The sequence below is a fragment of the Telmatherina bonti genome, assembly GCF_933228915.1.
Source record: "Telmatherina bonti genome assembly, chromosome: 18".
NCBI classification, from domain to species: Eukaryota; Metazoa; Chordata; class Actinopteri; order Atheriniformes; family Telmatherinidae; genus Telmatherina; species Telmatherina bonti.
In genome coordinates, this window is record NC_136616.1 from 28,232,887 (window position 1) to 28,248,454 (window position 15,568).

General features: G+C 39.2%; 1 protein-coding gene across 1 annotated transcript in view; it reads left to right on the top strand.

The window, feature by feature from the left end:
• The window catches only part of fgf11a (fibroblast growth factor 11a), a gene marked incomplete at both ends in the record, with an annotated part of 134,057 nt that overhangs the window by 78,947 nt on the left and 39,542 nt on the right, over positions 1-15,568 (top strand). The gene's annotated exons all lie outside the window — the stretch shown is intronic.

Genomic DNA, 15,568 nt, shown 5'->3' on the forward strand with positions numbered 1-15,568 from the left:
AGTGCAGTGGCGGGAGGCGGGGCTTAATGTGGAAGAGTCTCAATCCACTCGTTTTGCCCACAGGCTGATCTGACAGCCTATGGAGAGGGTCGGTCTGAAGTAAATAAAGCCATTTGTGACAATAACTTGATCAATCCCAGCCCTTCTGGTCTCAGAAATAAAAATAAATTAGCCTGAAATGCACATAATAGTTCCACTTTAAGCTAAATCCCTGCTGAGTTTGACAATTAAAATATCTCAGTTTGATTCTGAGGATGCACTCTCAACAGGAAAGGTCCTGCAGAGTTGGAGAAACTTACTTGAAAGCAAGCTGGCTCCAGAGTAAGGACTCCTCCAGGTCCAGCTGTTTGGTTAAACACCTCCGGAAAGCTCCACAGTAACTGATTAGACCTGCTCTCACCTCTCCCTCTTATGCAACAACACACCTACACTCAGGCAAACACTGGCGCTTTCTGAACTTTAAACATTCCCATGTCCAATCTGAAATATTCATCACATAACACCGCAGGGCACATCTGAAGGCGAGCGGGGCTCATTTCCAGACAGGTGTAAAGACTGTTGTGTAACGGTGTTTCTCATATGGCAGAGAATTAAACATCAGTCAGGGGAGGTCACCCTGCAAAGTGTTTGCGTGGGATTGAATTATGGCTCATTTTATAACAACTGTAATTCAATCATCAGTCGTTGATGCAAAGCTATTCAAGGCTCTTTTTATTGTAAAGGTGCAGCCTGGTGCGGGTGTTTGATGGGTAAGTCTGTGTAAAATTGTTCTCTTCCTGTCTGAGTCAGATTGTCAAGTCATTCAAGTGGGAATCATTCGGTGATTGGTATTACCAGAAGCTGTCAAACAAAAGCAAAATCATTTCTGCAGACGTGGAAAGTGCAGTAATTGTAGCAGTGCATATATATGGGTACAAAGGGAGGCGAATTTAACGATGAAAGCCATTGAGCAAAGTATTTTAAGCCTGTTTCTCTGAAGAAACATGGATCTCTGTAGAGATACAGTTTGTCTTTTGTATCATTTAACTTCTTTTCTGGCTACAAACTGCAGACAGAAGCTGTTTACACCCCAAGCCTATAATGACACAGGTTGTAATGCCTCACCAAATGTGGGACAAAGACTGAAAATGTGGCACAATGTGAGATTCCACTCTGCCATGTCAAAGTTTTAAAAAAAAAAACCTTTATATTCTGTTCTTTGGTAACAAAATGACTATCCAAACATAACGAATCTGTTATTATAAAGCCGCCCTCTGTGTAGCGCGTTTTTAGTGACTTGGATTTTTGGGCCATTTCACGTCAGATTCTCTGCCGTGTGACACGGAAAAATTACTTTACAAAAATTACTGACAAACCCTCTCACAGTCTCCTCAAACAGGAATATATGCTTTCCCACACACACACACACACACACACCGGATTTTCTTCAGAAAGCCCTTTAACTTATACAGAAGTCTGCCATCTTAAAAAAAAAAACAAAACAAAACAAAACAAAAAAAACACAGCAATGCTTCTGATTTGATGAAAGTTTCTTTTTTTCTTTTCCTATTTTTCAACTTTTTAAACACATATACATTATGCAGAAATGACTTTTTATGATTAGATACCAAAATATATGCTGATAAAGGTAATAAAACGAAAAAACAACAGGACAGAACTCGGGCATTTTCTCCCCCTATATCGAAACAACACACAGTATTACTATGAGTTGAGTGTCTCATTGTGAAGTTGTGTCATCCGACAAAGTTATCCAGCCTCTCTTTTGTTTATCTCCACCTTAGTTCAACTTCAGATGACCCTGGATTCACTGAACTGCATCAAATCTCATCATAACTTACACAATTCACTTTAATCAAGGATATCCAATGTTGGTCCTCGAAGGCCGCCATCCTGCAAGTTTTAAATGTTTCCTCGCTTCAACATAACTGATCTGAATGAAATGGATCTCCTTAAGGGCTTGTCATTAAGTTCTCCCCAAGCCCAATAATACCTCATCAGGATGAGTCATGTGTGTTGAAGCCAGAAACATGTAAAACCTGCAAGGCCTTTAAAAAATTTCTGGATGCAAACAGTGATCCGGATCAACACCAAAATGAAATCAGTTCTTCCTTTTTACATTTCTAACAACTCCTGAAAATTTCATGAAAGTCCGTCCATAATGTTTTTTGAGTTATCTAAAACACAAACGAACAAACATATGAACACCTAATAAAACACAACCTCCATGGCGGAGGAGCAGCAATATATACAAACACAGTATATACAGGAAGACTACATATAAATGATAGTACAGTATGGTAATTAAAAGTTTAGTATATATTAGGACAATACTTAGAAAGGCTATACACAGAGGAACAGATTTTACGGATGAAATTGTGAAACAGAGCAGAAGAGAGGTGTAATCACCTCTCAGACGTTTAGGATTTATTGTCGAGTTATTGTGAATGTTCGTAAGAATTCCCTCAAACTTTCTCCTTATAACAGCAGAGCTGCAGCAGCCTGTTAGAGAAGAGCTCCACTGCCCCTCAGGCGGGTGGTGCAGCGGGTGTGAATGACTGTCTATTATAGAGACCAGTTTGTTCAGAGATGCCTTGTCTCTGTCTGTCTGCAGTGCCTCCAGTTGGTGTTAAATGATGTTCCCCGCCTTGTATATCAGCTTGTTGGTTCTGCCAGAGTTTCTGGATAACTGGTGCCGCTCCCACAGCACACCACTGGATACATGGTGGCACTTGCTGCTTAGTCTTCTGTGCTTGACCATGAACTAAGGACCATATGAGCAAAAATGTTCACCTACTAATAGACTTAGTAGTTTTTACTTGCAACTTTTGAAATTGTGATTTTGGTTGAAAAAAAAATAATTGATCATGTTGTGTTATCACTACAACATGTAAATGATCATGAGACAAAAAAGACAGATTGGTCCTACTTAAATGTGTATGATACAGTTTTCATACAGCCTTTCTGACAAGATGGATTTTTTCACTCTTTTAGTTCACATTAAACACAATATGATCGTTTACAACTTATAACTTCTCAGTTATAATGACGTGGCAAAACATTTAGAACAGGTACTTCAGTCTGGTCAACAGGATCTACCATCCTGCAACTTTTGAATGCATCCCTGTTTGCACACACTATAATCAAATGAAAGTCTTGTTATTTGGTCTCTGCAGAGCTCATCGAGAAGCAGAGGGGGATTTTTTTTTCTTTTTTTTGTCTTGTCCAGCATTTAAGCAAGCAGAATAATGGTCTGGATGCTGTGTTCTGCTGAGCAAATTTACTTTGCCATTTGCATAAACGTACACATATACATCCAGAGTGGGAAACACCTCGCAGAGGGGGAATTTAACCAGATGATTTTGGTGTGTTGGATAAGAAATGCATCTAAAAGTTGCAGGGTTGTAGATGTCCGACTTGGATACCCCTGATTTAGGAATATATGATAATCCTAAATTTCAAACAAACAAATCCTAAATTTCAAACAAAACCTATATTTAACATTTGTTTAAACACAGTTGAATCATCTACCAGTCAGTCATACCAGCAAAAACTGTAGCTGGCGAACTGATTTTAAACATGAAACACTCCTGAAACCAGATCAGCCAGAATTTTAGCAGTTCAGTGTATATCTTAACCCCAGAACAGCTCTGCTCCACTGACAAGAAAAAGAGTAAAAAGTCGAGGTGCAGCCTCCTGTAAAGGCAATAAACTAATATTTTGGATATAGACAGAAGAATTACCCCATTTAGGTCCTTTTTCTTTTTCCTTGCTGACATGCAAATCTTTCAGAGCTGCCAAAGCCTTTGGTTGTTTGGACCAAAATGAATGAAGACGGCAGGACTTTGAAGTAAAAGTCAAGTGAGGGGAGAAAAGAGATTGATAGGTGAGGTGCAGTTGCCTTGCGGGGATGTAATGAAACAAAATGAGATGACAGTGACTTTACAGCATCGCTATAGTTTTATCCTTTTTCTTGTCTTCTCATGGAAGGTCCCTCTGGGCTTCCATAACTAGACGATAGTTGTCACAAAGCTGGAAGTGACTTTATGTTGAAGCCTAACCTGAGGAAGGGATCGAAAGAGCGAAAAAGTAAGAGGATCAGAGAGGTGGGAAGAAAGAGAAAGAGGACACCTCAGAGATGTGAGCCAACGAGACAAGAGAGGTTGGCAGGGGAAGAGAGAGGAAGAGAAAAACCAGGAGAACGATGCAGAGAAAGGATGGCGAGATTGAAGGAGCAGCTGGCACACAGCTGATGGCTCCTCAATCACTGTGTCTCCCCCCTCTGGTGGGAGGTCAGAGGAGCTGCCACTCCCTTCCCCTCGCCTGCTCCTCCACTCCTCTCTCCTTCTCTGTTCTTGGCTCTTCCAGGCTGTTATGCAATAAAGTTGGATGAGAAACGAAGCAAGGAAAGAGGTCAGATTTATCTATTTCCTCCACAAGAGGATGTTTTAAAGGCCTATCTATTCATTTCACATTTAGCCACATATATATCTTTTTTTTATTTTCTCAATTAAACTGAGTCTCAGTTTATCATTTCTTTTTTTATTAGACTGCAGAACATTGGGGCAATTAGACGCGACGACACAACCCAGCCTCAGCCAAATCGTCACTACGGCCACTCAGGGCACATTTGCACAAGGACAGTCTGGAGGACTCAGCTCAGTTGGCTGAGGAATCCAAGAAATGGCACACCTTCCTAACCAATAATGAGCTGAGAATTTAGTTTTGCACAAGCGGCAACCTCCGGCGGTTAAAAGTGAAGCCTATGCTGAAGTGCATAAAAGTGCAGTTCCCCCTTCATCCACTAGGGGCTCCAAAGCAGAGCAAATCCCCATCGACTCCCATGTTAAAAAGACCAACTTCACAGCAGAAATAAATGTTTACAGCCTGGAACAAAAATCCATTTTCGGTTTATAGGTCAGGTTTACGTTCATGACAACTGTGGGGGGAGTGAATTTGTTTTCTAACTCGCCTGTTTAAAAGTAATTTAATCTCCGAGTTTCGGCATATTTAGGGGTGTGTCCTTTTGATTTTGTAATGAACGGTTTTGTAATGAACCTGGATGGCATTACTTTAGCTTCCAGTGCTACAGGGGGAAAACCTTGGAGTAATATTTGACCCTGACCTGTCCTTTGGTCCACATATTAAGCAGGTTACTAAAACAGCCTTCTTTCATTTACATAATATAGCCAAAATTAGGGACATTCTGTCTCAGAGTGATGCAGAAAAACTGGTTCACGCTTTTGTTACTTCGAGACTAGATTACTGTAACCACTATCTATCAAAGACCTCATTGTTTCTTATATACCAAGCAGAGTACTTTGTTCGCAGACTGCAGGCTTACTTGTGGTTCCTAGAGTGTCAAAGAGCCGAGCAGGAGGCAGAGCCTTTGGTTATCAGGCCCCTCTCTTATGGAATAAGCTCCCAGTTAGTGTTAGGGAAGCAGACACCCTCCCCACCTTTAAGACTAGGCTGAAGACTTATCTTTTTGATAAGTCCTATAGCTAGGGATGGTTAGCATCCCTTAGTTATGCTGCTATAGGTTTAGACTGCTGTCTGTAAAGCGTCTTGAGATGGCATTGCCGTGATATGACGCTTTATAAATAAAGTTGAATTGAATTGAATTGATTGACAGGTACCAATCTCCGGCTTCAAGTAAGAAGAATGTACAACAACCGCGGTTTTTAGTTGGTAAACAACGTGACTTAGCTTTAGCCCACTTACCTCCGTTAGCTGGTTAGCTCCCGTTATCTCCGGGTTAGCTCTTAGCTACAGAAAGCTCGGAGTTCGTTCTGTCAATCATCTGCCATGACGCTCACGGCTCCCCTATCAGCTCCACCTCTTTCCCCAAATGTATTTTCCGGGTGAGACGACGCGCATAACTCTGCCAAGATGGCGATGGTAGGAACCGCCCACCGGGCTTCAATTCAGCTCTACAGAAACCTATGGGTGACATCATGGAGGCTCCGTCCATCTCTTTATGCAGTCTATGGTTTTGCATCTGTTTCAATCAAACTCTCTCACACATGCAACTATTCTCATTCACACATCACATCATTGTCTTTTGCATTCACAGTCATTTTGCCACTTCCACATGGTTATTTGGATTTATATAGAAGTATATGTAAGAAAGGATGCCAGTAAATATGAGAATGTATGATCATGTATGCAAGAGACTATACAGGTATCAGTGAAATGGTATACTATTGTTTGTGAGAGAGTATAGTAGTAATTTTGTGAGAGTATGAATATCTCTATAAGAAAGTATAGAAGTGATTGTGAGAGAGTGTACTATTGTTTAAGTAAGGGTATAATAGTGTTTGTGTGCGAGTATGATGGCATGTGTAATACCAAGTTTGAATTATCTTTCAAGCGGCCTCTCATAGAAAGTAGTCAGCTCTTTTCTCTTTCCTCAGTTCTTGATAATGTTGCTTTGCAAAGGCTAGAGAGAAAAATACTCCAAGGTTTAAGAAGGCTTTCATGAGGGAAACTTTGCTCTGTCTGAATGCTGCTGGTTTCAAAGAGAAAAAAAAAATGTGACCGCTGAGAAAAGGAACTCTGTCTGCCATATGAGGAGAGAGGTAAATGGTAATAAAGAGCCAACTTGTGAGGATGAGAAGAAGAGCAGGAAGAATACTAAGAGGAGAAATGGGGATACTAGACAAAAGCCAAGAGAATATTGAAGAGACAGGCAGAAGAAGCTCCAGGCTGAAATAGGATAAAGACGAATGGTTGGATAAGTATTGGTTTCACAAGACAGAGAGAATGACAGCAGGCAACCAGGGAAAAGGGAACAAATAAGAAAGAAAAATGTAGACGTAGAAAAAAATACCATCGGAAGTTAATTCATGGCAAGGGAGGGTGGGAAAAGAAAGGGAGAAAAGAAGTGAAGCCAATGAAGGAAAAGAGAAAGATGGAAGTACAAGGAAGACAGATGCGTAGACAAGGATATCAGTTATGGTAAGGAAAGGCTGGGGAAAGAGGTGGATGTTAAATAACAGCACAATGACGGTTGTTGTCATTGACCACCAGGGAAATCAGACATGAAGCTTTGCTTGAAGTCATTTAAACCACTGCTGAGCTTTAACCTTATTTTCTGACAACACGAATGACGTTATATGCACAGAGGATTTTCACTTTTCCACAACAAATCTGCTCATTTTCTACATCTTTATTAGTTCAGGCAACGTTTTAATCACCCCAGTGCTGTGGGCTGTTTGGCGAAGACTTCATTTTAAATTCTCATTGCTGCATTAGAATCAGAAAGCAAAGTAAATGTCATTAATATTAAATATTGGCGTACTTGAATTGAGATAGATAACTTCTTGAGAATCCCAAGGCATGTGTCGGGCTTTTCTTCATTGATTTCAGTTTTAAATTGAATAACTTGCCACCCCACACACTAATTATTACACTTAATCAGCTCAGTGTCAACCCATTGGTAATTAAGTGGTATCACTTATTTCTTACACCCTTACTAACCGCAAGGGTGTGTTCATTCACTTGTGTGGTTCCAGTTCTATAAAAATGAAGGAAACAACCATACCGAAAACCAGTACCAAGTACATTATCTGATGCCGCTCCCCCATTTGTGCTCATGATTTCTAACACTGATCCTTAGTTGTGTCGTTGTAGCATTAGATGTAAGGTACAGTGGTGCTGCACAAATCATTTCATGTTGAGTGCAGCTACAAATACCTTCAATTAATATCGTTGACCACAGTATCGTAATAAACAGACTTTAAGGACTTGTTTACTGATGTCGCTTTAGAATGGCTCACATTTAAAGCTCCAACTTCCTGTAATCCTGAGTGGTTCAGAAAATGGATGGATGGATGGATGGATGGATGGATGGATGGATGGATGTCCAATTGTCTTTTTACTCAGTTTCAACAAGGCAAAATTAATTGGTTATGATGAGAAACAACTATTCATTTGGCCTTGTGGGAACATGTAGAGTAAAAATACAAAATGAATAGTTGGTAATGATGATGTTTTTTCCTGTTATACTGTTCTTCAAGATGAGACTCGGAGTTTAACAAACAACGTAGCTTAAGGGAGAAATCAGAAAAGGACTGAATGAAACTTTGATTTTTGCTTTGGATCATGTCATTCCAAAAATTAGGCCACATCTTGGCCTTGTAGGCTTTTCTGTTCAGACAAGCCTCAGCAGTTTGGGAGTCATCTTTGACATTTCAGTGTCTCTTCAGCAGCACTGCAGAATGCTGTAGCAGAACTTCAAGCTGGTACCAAGAGGAGCTCACACATCACTCCCATTTTAGCTCTTCTTCATTAGTTGCCAGTGAATTTTAAAGTTAAATTTAAAGTTTTAGTTTGACCTTTGGAGCCCTACATGGTGAATCCCTGCACTGTACACCTGACCGGATGAAACCTCTTCCTTCTGTTCCCAGGTCAGCAGGCCGTGGTTGCTGCTGACTGAGTACTTCCGGCTTTTTCTTTTAGCTTTACAGACTCAGTTGAGCATGTGAAGACATTTGTATACAGACAGGATTTAACTAGCTTGGTGACTGTATTCTATTTTGTTTTATTTTTTCTTGGGACTTGTCTTTAAGTTGTTTTCTTATTGGGAAGTTTTTTTGTAAATTTTATCTATGAAAAAGTGCTATAAAAATTCATTTTACTTGCATTAATTACAGTGCTGTGGATTTTAAATCTTGGCGGAAATCTATAATGTTTTCCATCTCGATGCCCTTTTAACAAAAATAAAGACTGAAAATGTTTTATTTCTGTCATGTATAAATAGTGAGAATAGCGTCTGCTGCAAAGCAAACAGCCCTGCATGGGAAATAAATAGTTAAGTTTTAACACTCTGACTGCTTAATAGCAAAGCATTTAGTATAATGTGACTCCAGGAGTCATTTTTCAGCCATATTTCATCATTTTAACATTATTTCTACAATCTGAAAGGTGGCAGTGTTCACCTCTGCCACTGATATAATTTCACTCCCTGTGTTACGTTTCTTCTCTCCTCGATGAAGATGATGGAGGATTCTTCACACCCTCTCCACAACACAGTGATGAAACAACAAAGTGTGTTCAGTGAGAGGCTTCTTCAGGTCCGATGCAAGACTGAAAGATACAGAAGATCATTCCTGCCAGCAGCCGTAAGCCTTCGGAACAAGACCTCCTCTAGTTAATTATCTGCTACAATTTTAAATTTCCCTTTGGAGATTAATAGAGTATTTTTCATTTCATTCATATTCAAAATAACCTGCCATTTTATAAACTTTAGCCAGGATATTTTCCATGTTTAGAGGAAAAATAATGAGAATATTAATAGAGAAAATATTTCATTATTTTAATCCGATTTGTACCATTTGATTTATGTTACTCCAGCCAAACCACAAACCATCTATTAAAAGTAAAATAGCTGAAGAAAGTTTGTTTCTTGTGCTGTTTAGCTGAATGATGTTTTTCCTCTGCAGCTCAGTCACATCCTCCCGTAGGTCAGAGTTTTAAAAGATGCAGTGATGGTTTCCATGGTCACCAAAAGTGAAACCCATTCATTTAGACAACTGATTTAAGACATGAGCATGCAGCAGATACATAAAAAATGTGTCATAAGATATTAAAAAAGGCCGTTTCTGCTCCTTTGTGAGAACTCAGCACAGTTCATCACATCAGTGTGATTTCAGACAAACACTCTTCACTACGTGATGTTCTGTACTGTACATGAGTTTTTTTTTTATGTGTACTGTAACAAGTTTGCATAGATAATCAAAACAATTAGTTTGTTTGGGTTTTAAAAGAAAGAAAGTAATCTGCATCTAAGAAAGGTCAAGTAGACTGGATAAAGAGTCAAAAGTTAAATTGTTTAAATTCAACCAAACCTTTGGTTTTTGTGATACGCCCATGTGAGGTCAAGACCAGTTGATTTGTCTGAGAAGCAGCAACCCTAGTTGGATTACAACAAAAATATTACAATGGTAGAGTTACTAAACAATCATAGTTCATTTAAAATGCCTTTGTTTGCTCATTTGATTGTCACCCTTTCCATTTAAAAGTTGCCATGGTTACATGTAAAAACTTCATCCCTGGTTGATTTATTTTGGAGAAACATGCTTAATTAGCATGAGAAATCTCTTCATTCTCATCATCTTTGCATGCATGTGTCCCACATGGCCAAGGAGGAAAGCTCTGCTGTGGTGTTGACAGCTGCCACTCTCAACAAACATACAATGGTTTGGGTTAGAAACAGTTCAGATGACACATAGTGTTATAAAAGTGGAAATTGTCATAGCTCCCTTTATGTGATGCTGTCTGATGTCTCACAGCTTTAAACCTGGACTGTGAAACCATTGGAGATGTGAACAAACCTTCTTATTTTGCCATTTTTGACGGCAAACTGGTTCATTTAGACAACGTGATCAAACTACTGTTGGTGATTTACTGACTCACCACTTCTCAGCGCACTTTAAAAAAAAAACAAAGATTAATGTCAATGAGACTAATCTATGTTCTTTTCAACTGTTCAAACATTTCCTGGACAAACTGGTGAGATAAATGCAGAATGAGTTGTTTAAGACGCTTAAACGGCTAATAAACCACAATGCTCTTATCCGATCAGCTTCATCCACACAGGAAAGAAGAAAGAACAGCCAATGTCTGTCCCAGAGTTTAACTGTGTGACTTTTCATAGATGATTTTAATCCCTTCTCATTCCATTAGAGACCAGCTGCTGCACAATGCAACGCTGCAGAGCGGCAGTTTGCTGGCCTAGAGATGCCCTCTGCACAGCCTAACTCAGTGTCCTGCTGCTGCCACCCTGAGCTCAGCCGTCCCCCTCCCTCGAGCATCCTATCTCCAATTTCTCCTTGTTTATTTATTGTGCAGATGATCTCGAGCCCCAAATTGACTTGTGGGATTGATTTGGCATCACCCTCCCCTTCATTTACCTCCCCCTTCTTCTCCTCTCCCCTCCCTCAAAAGACTTTTGATTAATCTAACCGTCGCCTCTGTGTTGCTGAGGAAAGAAAATGATTCAAATGTAAGTACAGCGAGAGAGGGAGGAGAGACAAGGGAAGAGAAATGGGATGCCTCCATTATCCATATAGACAGTTATGTGATCCATGTGATAAGCGTGATGCTTTTCATGGAGAAAGAGGAAGGATGACAGAGAAAAAGTCTTTTATTTAAGGGGGAAAAGATAAAACCAAGAACTGCGAGGCAGAGTGAGAAGCAGGATGTAATTGACCATTTGCTAAGCCTGGATACTGCTGTCAAGATTTCTACTCTCAGTATGCCATTTACACTGATTACAGAAGTACCAGAGGAAGATATGCAGCTCCATAATATGAAGAACCCATGTTTTCAGGAGCTAAAATATAACTGGACAAATTAGCATAGCTCCCAATTAAATTTTCACTTTGCTACTTTGCTGAGAGGTTAAGACTTTCTGAAGTCTGGAACTAATATCCCAAAATAATGGGTTTTTGCAAGGTTTTCCCTGGTCCTAACTCCAATTTTCTTTAATTGTTTGAGTCTTCCTGTTGTTGTTTTTTTTTTTTTTTTGTTTTAATTAACATGTGAAATGCAACTTTGTTGAAACACACAGTTAAGTTTGCAAGCTAGTTAGCTACATATTCTTCTTGTTTGTTTTAGAAGCGAGATGTAAAAGTTTTGCTCAAGTTGTTATTTAAAGTGGAACTATTATGCGCATTTCAGACTAATTTATTTTTATTTCTGAGCCCAGAAGGGCTGGGATTGATCGAGTTATTGTCACAAATTGCTTTATTTACTTCAGACCGACCCTCTCTGTAGGCTGTCAGATCAGCCTGCGGGCAAAACGAGTGGATTGAGACTCTTCCGCATTAAGCCCCGCCTCCCGCCACTGCACTACATCGGGAGCGCGCACCGCACCTGCTTTCACCCTCATTGTAACGTCTCATAAACAGAAGGATTAGGTGAATATGAACTCAATAAAAAAAAACAAAATACAATGTCAGCACATAGCATACAGCCCTACATGTTGGAACCTGAATCCGACCCTGAAAACGAAGTGGAAAACAGCAACCCACAGCAACGAATGCAGCAGGATGTCTCTCTTTGGTAAACTCACCAGCCATCGTTGGAAATAACTTTATCCGACGTTTTCCACCCGCCTGATGTATTTGTACATGCCCTTGTTAACCAGTAGAAGGTAACCAATCACCGAACCTTATCTCCCGGGATGTCACAAGGATTTCCAAGTAGAAAAAACTCTCTAAAACGACGCGTTTTTCGTCGCCATGAAAACCGAATGGAAAGAGTGCTGGAACTCAAACTCAAACATGCTTTTAGGTGATAAAAAACAGTGCCGTTCACATGTCTGATGAGGATTCAACACAGTAACGCTGTAGAAAGCTCAGAAAACTCCAAATACCATAATAGCACCCCTTTAAACATTAAAAAGGGGAAGAGAATCTACCAAATAACCTCATGTCCAGTATATTCTATGTTCTTATTCTTAATGAGAACAGTTGCATGTAAGGCAGAGCATTTCTCTGGGCGTTTCTCTTTGCATGTTTTATTCAGCGCCACGGTGAAACCAGTAATGTTCATACTGTATAGAAGAAAGAGAAAAAGCAGATGGAAAGAAGTAAAATAACTTTGTGCGTGTTGGAGTGTGTGTGTGTGTGTGTGTGTGTGTGTGTTCCTTGCCCTATTTGTCATCCTGGCTGTGCTCTTTGGTGACACCTTGTTCATTTGCGAAACCAACTGTTTGAGATGCAGGGATCGATCGAGCAAATAGAAGCCGAGGTCTGAAGATGGAGGGTTTGAGGCAGAGAGAAAGGGCAAGGATGAGCTTTTGGTGCAGTTTTCATTACTTGAACATTCAAACTGGACATACAACACAGTCTGCACTGATATTTAATCTGTTTAGTGAGAGATAACAGTAAAACCAGCTTACACGGTTTAAATGGTGGCAGTAAAAATTACTGCAAAAATCGAATCAAAACTTGCAAAAAAAACTGAAATTTCCTTGAGGCATGATTTTAATATAAATTTTTTTAACAGCTGCAAACTGACTCTTAAAACAGCCAAGAACTTGTTAATTTGCCTTTACGGTTTTAATCATTGCCTGCATCGACTTTGTGACAACATCTGCTTCAACATCTGGTTACCTAACTTCTATCCATCATGTCTGTGGAACTTTTGATCTGACATTGATCCAGCCAATAACAAGTAATGGCTCCATGTTGGATGAACTGATTCAACGTTCACGCAGTTTCACATTTTGCTGAAACTGGAAGGCCAACTTACAAACTTTTGTTTGACGGATGGATCGATGGGTGGATACATACATGGATACATACTTTATATAGATAAATGGATAGATAGATAGATGGATAGATTGATAGATGGATGGATAGATGGAGTGGTTTTATCTGCTTGTGTTTAAGTGCAGACCATAACTACTATTACAGATTTTACAACCTGTAGTGGTCATGTTGGTAACTGTGATAGAAATGATTTCCATGAAAAAAGAATGTATTTTACCTCCTTAACAAAGGATGTTTCAAGTTTAAAAACATTTGTAACATGTTGAGATATCATGAAACCTGTTAAATGGCATCCATTGTGGATGTTGTGGCAATATAAATTAAAATCATGATCAATTCACGAATAACAATAATAATTAGAAAATGTATTTGTTGGGCGTCTTTCCAGACACTCAAGGTCGCCTTACATCACACATGATAAAATTGCATTAAAACAAGTTGAAAACAACAAGCATTAAAACAGACATTAAAAGACAGATCAATTATGGGATAAGTGTCTAAACAGATGAGTTTTGAGTCTGGATTTGAAGTCTGTGAGTGAATCGGTGTTGCGGAGGTCAGGGGGGAGAGTGATCCAGAGCTGGTGACCACAGCGGCTGAATGCCCTGGTCCCCATAGTGACGAGTTGGGCAGGAGGGACAGAGAGACAGAGGAGGAAGAGCGAAAGGGAGCGGGCAGGTGAGTTGATTTGAATAAGGTCAGTCAGGTTTGGAGGAGCGATGGCTTTAAATGTGAGGAACAGGATTTTGTAGAGGATGCAGTGTGAGATGGGGAGGCAGTGGAGCTGTTGGGGAAACAGTGTGATGTGGTTTATGGAGGGTGAGCGTGTGATGATGATGTGGGCAGCAGAGCTTTGGACCAGTTGTAGTTTATGGAGAGTTTTGTGTTTATGGAGAGTTTTCCTTTGTCTCCATTTAAATGTTTGCAACTTTTACTTTTACTACTTGTGTACTGATATGTTTATGCTTGTCTGCTGGTTGTTATTCAAATAGAAATTAAGCTTAATTGTTTCTTTTTGTTCATGTTGACATGAGTTGCTGATCTGCTGGCCAGGTCACCCTTCTGAAAGAGAGGATCTCAGTGGGTTTCATCTAGGGGGAGGAAATATAATCAAAAATCAAAAATCTGGATTTTCTTTTGCTTTACAATTTTAAAATTGATTTTTTGTTAAAAACATTTATTTTTCAAATAAAAAATATAATCCATTATACAATTTTTGTAGTTTTTAATGTTTTTATTGATCTTTTCACTTTTCTTCTTTGGCATTATAGCAGCAGAATGATGGTCTGGTTTATTGTGTTGTTTTTTCTCATTGAAATCAAGAAAAATGACGTTAAAGAAAAAGTTTGATTTTTTTTTTTGTTTGTTTTTTATCTACAAATATTAGCAATATCAAAGAATTGTGAGGATCCCAATTTAAATCAAATCGGCACCCAAAAATTTGGAATCAAATCAGGACAAAAGCATATCATCCCAGCCCTAGTTTTATCTATAAAGGGAAAAAAAGTGTGGAAACTGATAGTAAAAAATTTCTACCAAAGACAATTCAAAGCTCAGCATTTAGCTGTGCCATTTCTCCATAGTGCCTTCCTCGTTATAAGGTCTTTGTGGCTTGTTATACTAGACAGTGATGTCTGCTGCAGTGTGGAAATGCTTATATAAATCCTATTTCTCCCCATGCAGCTCAAAGGGGTTGTACTTCTCAGAAGGGAATTATGAGCCATACTGAAGGTCATAAACAAATGACTGATATGATCATTTCAGTTGGAGGACACTTTGCTCTAAAATCCAAGCTCATACGTTGGCACAATGTTAAATGTAGAAACTTGAGAGATGGCTAAGCAGACGGTGTCCAAAGATAAAAATAACTCCATGTACAAGCAGCTTGAAAGTGCTGCTAGTAAATAATGATGTCTGACAAATTTCAACAGTTTTCTGAGGCTTTTTTTTTTTTTTTTTTTTTTTTTTTTTTACCCTTTAGTTTTATTTGTGTAAACTGTGTTAAGGAACCAGACAAATGATAACTATCATAACCAGATCTTCTTATTTTTATTACAGCTCAGTTAAAAAAGAGTGTGATGCCGCGTTTGTTCAGCGTGTTGGTCATTCTCTAAATTTGATGTAATATTAAGGCTTAAAATACACAACTATGACAAACGTAGTAATTATTTTTTCATTTATTCTTTTTACGTAAACCCAACCAAATCTTGCAGATTGCAGCTCCACATTTAGAGAACAACAGTGGCATCATTTCAGTTCAGCATAAAAATGCGATCAGCAAAGATGTC